The sequence below is a fragment of the Capra hircus genome, chromosome 12 (genome assembly GCF_001704415.2).
Source record: "Capra hircus breed San Clemente chromosome 12, ASM170441v1, whole genome shotgun sequence".
Lineage (NCBI taxonomy): Eukaryota > Metazoa > Chordata > Mammalia > Artiodactyla > Bovidae > Capra > Capra hircus.
Window position 1 is genome coordinate 67,196,612 of NC_030819.1, and position 6,826 is coordinate 67,203,437.

Here is a 6,826-nt window from a genome sequence, read left to right on the forward strand (position 1 = left end):
TGGTATATCCTTAAGCATAAGTATTCAGTGATAGCTAAATATAAACATAGATGGGACATAAAACATCCTTATATTTTAACACAAAAAAACCTGCATTTGTTCCTGGCTGAAGAAACTGTCCATTGTCTTGATTCTGTTTTTCACAGAAATCCACTTGTTCACACTGATGTAGCTTTTTATACTCACATTGAAAATTAGTGATTCATTATCCATGTTATTCTTTCAGTGATTTAAACATTGCAAGGGACTTGCAATGGCATATATGTGAAACAATGAACATCTCATAATAAGTTTACATTCTTAAAATCCAGAAAAAGATACTGGCTTTTAACTGCTGTCAGCTCACTGGTTAAGATTATTTGAATATATTTTCCACTTGGATTACAAGCTATTATCATTTAAGAATGATACAAAATATAATTTAAGGCTTTTAAAAATCATTAACAAAAACAGAAACATGTAGTGTTGCTCACATCTTTATTTTTTCTTTTAACTGCATGTTTACTTCTTAATGTAAGTCTAGGTATGGACCAGCAAAAGCATAGCTGAAAATTTGAGTGAAATCTTAGACTATTCTTGATAAGCCACATTAAATCAATAATTTCTTTTGATAATGTAAAAACACTAGATACTGTGAGAAGAAAAGTTTTAATCAAAACTGTGGGAACTTTTCCTGTACATACTACTCATAGTGAAAGTGAAAGTCGCTCAGTCATATCCGACTCTGCAACCCCCAGAGAATCCCACGGATGGAGGAGCCTGGTGGGCTGCAGTCCGTGGGGTCGCGAAGAGTCGGACACGACTGAGCGACTTCGCTTTCACTTTTCACTTTCATGCATTGGAGAAGGAAATGGCAACCCACTCCAGTGTTCTTGCCTGGAAAACCCCAGGGACAGCGGAGCCTGGTGGGCTGCCGTCTACAGGGTCGCACAGAGTCGGACGCGACTGAAGCGACAGCAGCATCAGCAGCAGACCATACAGTCCCTGGAATTCTCCAGGCCAGAACACTGGAGCGGGTAGCCTTTCCCTTCTCCAGGGGATCTTCCCAACCCAGGGATCAAACCCAGGTCTCCCACATTGCAGCCGGATTCTTTACCAGCTGAGCCATAAGAGAGGCATAGTACTCATAAGTGGAATATAATTAATTACCACATATTAATTTGCAATATTTAGCAATCTGATAGAGAAATACTTTGGAGCTAAACAGGCTGTTCCCATGAATGAGTGGAAATAGAATCAATCAGTTGTCATCCAATAGGATATGAATATCCTTCAACTTGTTCTTTTAAAAAAACCAGGACAAAATTATTGAAATAATCAGTATAAACAGCAATGTTAGATACAATTAGCAATGTAAATGAATCACATACCATCCAAGATTTCTATAGAAATTTGAAGGAAAAACTGTCCCAGGATTGGCTGAAATGCATAATCTGTAAGTCCATAGGAATCACTACAATGTAGTCATTCAAAGATTGAATCACTTATGTGTTGTGTTTCATGAATACTCAAACGCAATATTCTGTGCCCTCAAGGAACTCTGCTAATTGTAATTCATTCATAAGTATGGCTCTACAATACCCAAGATATACTAGTAAAATTTTTCCTGTAGAGCCATACTTATGAATGAATCATTTCTTGTATCATATTTATGAATGAATTACAATTGTATGTATAATATGATCCACAGTCAGGTAGGTGGGACCTCGCTCTTTCACTGCTGGGGCCTGGGGTTCAGTCCTGTCAGGGAACAAAAATACATTCCTCAAGTGTGGCAGGGCCAAAAACCAAAACAAAACCCCAAAGGCTTATGCATAGGAAAAAAATATATACTATACACCAAAATGGGAATAAGATTACAGGAAACTAAGTCACTGTAAGTTTATCTGATTTTTTTTTTTTTTACAATTAACATACTATTTGGGGAAAAAATAATTTTAAGAGAAAAGTGACTCTGGAGGAAGCTCTGTGCACTAGAGAACGGGATTTTACATTCACACTGAAAAAATCTAAAAGGCTACAGTAAAATCACAACTCAAGTACAGGATATAATGTATTTCGTGACCATCTTAAAAGATTCAGAAATTTTCGTTGATACCATGCCTGGCACCACCGTAGACCAGGTCCCCAGGCCCATGGAAATAGGTGAGAGGGGAGCCACACGTGGAGTAGACCAGTGCCAGCACACACTGCACTTGAAATCAAGGACAGGAATAAGCCAGTGAAGGCCACCGGCCTGCTGAGCGGCTGCTTAATTAATCCATGCCTCCATGCCTCCATGAATGAATGGTCATTGAGGATGTTGGTAATGTGGGAAGACTATATTTAATCCACTGAGCTATTGAAACCAAAATGACTTGTGAAATACTAGTCATCTGAAGGAGACTAGAAATAAAGCCCCCCAAAATCTACAGAGTCACGTGTGTGATTCTCACACATGTATTTCAGCAAAGACAATCATAGATGTGTTTCAGATATCTGATGGTTCATCTCTTTAAATAATGGGTAGATTTGTTTTCTATTGTCATACAGGCAGAGTTATTAGAAGGTAAATCCCGTGGACAGCGGAGTCTGGTGGGCTGCAGTCCATGGGGTCACTAAGAGTCGGACACGACTGAGCGACTTCACTTTCACTTTTCACTTTCATGCACTGGAGAAGGAAATGGCAACCCGCTCCAGTGTTCTTGCCTGGAGAATCCCAGGGACGGCGGAGCCTGGTGGGCTGCCGTCCATGGAGTCGCACAGAGTTGGACACGACTGAAGCGACTTAGCAGCAGCAGCAGCAGCAGCAGAGGGAAGCAGATTTCCGTTTAAGATGGAAAAGAACTTGCCTATTTAGTTCACTATTGAAACTGCTGCCTTGCAAAGAAATGAATTTCTGGCCCCTGGAATTGTTTTAACCAGTGTTTTTAAAATGTAAGTTTTGTCCTTATTCAGGTATGGTGAGCAGGGGAATACTGCCATTGAAAAAAGATAGTTTGTTACGGTTCCGAAGAGAGGGCACGCCATGCCACACAGGGACCCACAGGTAAGCAGCAGAGCTGGCCAGGAGGCAGGAGGAGCATGGGAAGGTATGGGCATCAGCCCGTGTGGTTCCCATGGGCAAGGCAGGGCAAGCACACTCAGGACTGTGTGCTGTGCGTGCTCAGTTGCTCAGTCATGTCCAACCCTGTGTGACCCCACAGACTGTAGCCCTCCAGGCTCCTCTGGCCATGGGATTCTCCAGGCAAGAGTGCTGGAGTGGGTTTCCATTTCCTTCTCCGGAGAATCTTCCCGACCCAGGGATTGAACCTGCATCTCCTGTGCATTGCAGGTAGACTCTCTACCCACTGAGCCATCGGGGATTGGCTGCTGTGAAGAATTTCAGCAGGCTCTAGGGTACAGGGGCTGACCCAGCTGTCTGGTACCTGGCCCTGGGGCGAGCAGGACAAGGGAATATTGATTGGCATGAATGTAAGAACCAGTTGGGAAAGTGGGAACTCTGGATTGGTTGGTTTGCAAATGAAAGGCAGACTCCTGGGGTGAGTTGTTTGCTGTCTCTAGGAATTAACTAACCCTGGGTGAAGCAGTCCCTCCTCTGACAGTAAGGCTCCAGGAAAGCATCAGGAATACAGAAATAAGAAAATGTAATTAATACAGAGGCTAGAGGATTATCCCAGAGTCCTCATAAATATGGCTCCTCCTGAGTTAGAGACCAAACTAGATGCTTTCTAAAACTCTGTGATTCCGATTCACTCAGACTATTGCTGAGTCTCCAGACCGGTTAAACTGAAAGCAAGAAAATAGGAGATGTGGAGTCTCCAGGGATTATGTAAGGATTCGTCACATTAAAATTTGTGTTAATTCTGGAAAGCGGTGCTGCTGTGTGCTCAGTTGCTCAGTCAGTCATGTCCGACTCTTTGTGACCCCCATGGACTATAACCCTCCACTCTCCTATGTCCATGGAATTCTCCAGGCAAGCATACTGGAGTGGGTTGCCATTTCCTGCTCCAGGAGCTCTTCCTGACCCAGAGATCAAACCCGCATCTCCTGCGTCTCCTGCGTTGGCAGGCAGGTGCTTTACCACTGAGCCACCTGGGAAGCCCACCCCTAACAGTAGAGGCACCCTGTTTGTCTTGGACGATTAAGTGCTTCCACTACTTCTGCCACTCTGAGATCCAGTCTCCTCATTAGAATCGGAGAGACCATATCAGTGGTGGTATCTTTTACCTGCCTCACCAAGGGGAGCAGCTCTTTGAGAGAGCTGGCAGGGGCTCCACTCATGAAAGCATTCACCCAATGCTTTCACAAAGCAGACGCGCTTTGGGCCTTGTCATGGAGCAGGACTGAACAACGATGTGATGAGAACAGTGAAGAAATATTTTGTACCATCTTCTGGGCTCTGTTCACAGTCGAATAACTTTTCCCTAATGTTACGGGCTGTTCAGATGTTATAAACTTTTTAGAGCATGGCAGAAGACTACAGAAAGATATTAGGATATTTCTTGAATCAAAGCCTCAGGAGGGCCAGAAACCAGAAAGATTTCTGGATTCTTCAGCTGCCTTCATCCATGTCTCTTCTTTCTAAGATTCTGCCATCATTATGCCATGTTCCCCATCCCCAGGCTTGGGTCTCCCCATTCACATTCTAGAAGAACAAGCCAGTTTCTCTTCTGTTTTATCGGTTTTCCTGGAGCCTCCACTGACCAAAGCCAAATTCAGATTCAAAGGCATGCTTTTAACTGGCCTGCTTAGCAAGTATTTTGAAGAGCAAAGAACTTTCACATCAGTTTCCACAAATGCATCCAACATCATGCAATAAGCTGGGAACAGTGCTTGGGGAATTACCCAGTGGTATGTATAAACCTGAACAGGCTGTACTCACAAGGAAAAATATGTGATTTATCTAAGCATAGTAAATACTTCAGAGTTTAGATTTCAGAAAAGGAATGTCTCATGTAAACAGTAGCAGTGGCTATCCCTATAGCAAAATTTCTAAGCATGAGAATACGTCAGATTTTTCTAAAGAACGTTTGCTCAGTCATAGAAGAGGGAAGAAATTTGAAAAACATATTGTCCTTTCTTTTCTCATGTCCTTTTCTTTACCATAAAATTACTGTGCACTGAATTTCAAGACCAAGGCCATATCATTAAAGCTGTCGAATTTTGCAAATTCATAACATGACAGTTTGGTGTTCCGCTACTGGCAGACTTCTCTCTGGCCAGGGATGGAACCCAGGAACCCTGCCCTGGCAGTCTTAGCCCCTGGACCACCACAGAAGTCCCAGCCACGACTTCAAAGGAAAAATGTAAACTCTTTCATGCAGTCAGGTGAAACAGAACTGTGCTCTGTTAACTGTCTTTACTTTTGCCTACAGAATGTGGGGTCCTTGAAGTGCCTGGCATATATCGCTTTTAAACCAGCTCCGTCATTTCAAAAGCAGATGGTAGGAATATTTGCCGAGAAGAACATACCTGAAACATTACGTTTTGATCCGTGGGCAGTGAAGATTCCATTTGCCTGTTCTCTTCCACTTGGATTTTGGGCCTTATCCCTGTTGTACCCCCTGATTAATACTTATTTTCTCAGGGTTGTGGTTTCGTGGTTTTTGGATGTCACTTCTTCCCAAGTGACTTGCTGTCCCTGCATCTCTAAGAGGATCCCAGCAATTTAGCCCTTCCTTTTTTCCTTTTCCCATCTACTAAGTGGCTCGGACGGTAAAGAATCTGCCTGCAATCCAGGAGACCCAGGTTCGATCCCTTGGTCCCGAAGATTCCCTGGAGAAGGAAATAGCAACCCACTCTAGTATTCCTGCCTGGAGAATTTCATAGAGGAGGCTGGTGGGCTACAGTCCTTGGAATTGCAAAGAGTCGGACACGACTGAACAACTGTGACTTAAGTTGACTATGCTTGAACTCACTGGTCTTTCAGTTCCTGGATTCCTTTGTTTCAATCAGTGGAGCTTCCAACCAAACTGGCACACTAACTCCTAAGCAAGCCAACCCGCATGCTAGTCATAGAGTTAACTTGGAAATACTGTTCTAACTTCCAGACCTTTATGAAAATCACAGTGAGTTTAGACACTCCTGTAGATAAACCGTCTTTGTTTTGATTAGTATTTCGCTGGTATATCATTTTGCATTCATTTACATACAGCCTTTGCATTTTCCTTATGCTTTAGGTTCATCTCTTGTTCACAGCACATACTTGGTTTTTTTAAAAAATCCAATGGTCAGTCTTTTTCTTAAACTGATTAATTTAGTTCATGTATATTTGCTGTAATTATTTATATAGTTGGACCTGTTTCTGTGATCTTAGTATTTTATTTCAGCCTGACTCACTTTTTCTGTACTTCCTGTTAACCCTTTCTTTAATAAGTATACATTCCCCCCAGTGACTCAGATGGTAGAGAATCTGCCTGCCACGCAGGACCCATCTCTGACCCATCTCTGGGTCAGGCAGATCCCCCGGAGAAGGGCATGGCAACCCATTCCAGAATTCTTGCCAAGAGAGTCCCATGGACGAGGATCCTGGTAGGCTACAGTCCATGGGAATGGAAAGAGCTGGACACAACTGAGCGACTAAAACTTTCACACCCCTAGTAAGAGCAAGGCTTTGCTGTACACTCATATCTCTTCATCTCTAACCCCAGACCTATATTACGTTACTCTGTGTGTGGGTGCTAACTTGCTTCAGTCGTGTTGGGACTCTTTTGTGACCTCATGGACTGTAGCCCACCAGGCTCCTCTGTCCATGGGATTTCCCAAGCAGGAATGTTGGAGTGAGTTGCCATTTCCTTCTCCAGGGGATCTTCCCCACCCAGGGACCGAACTCGTGTCTCCTGCA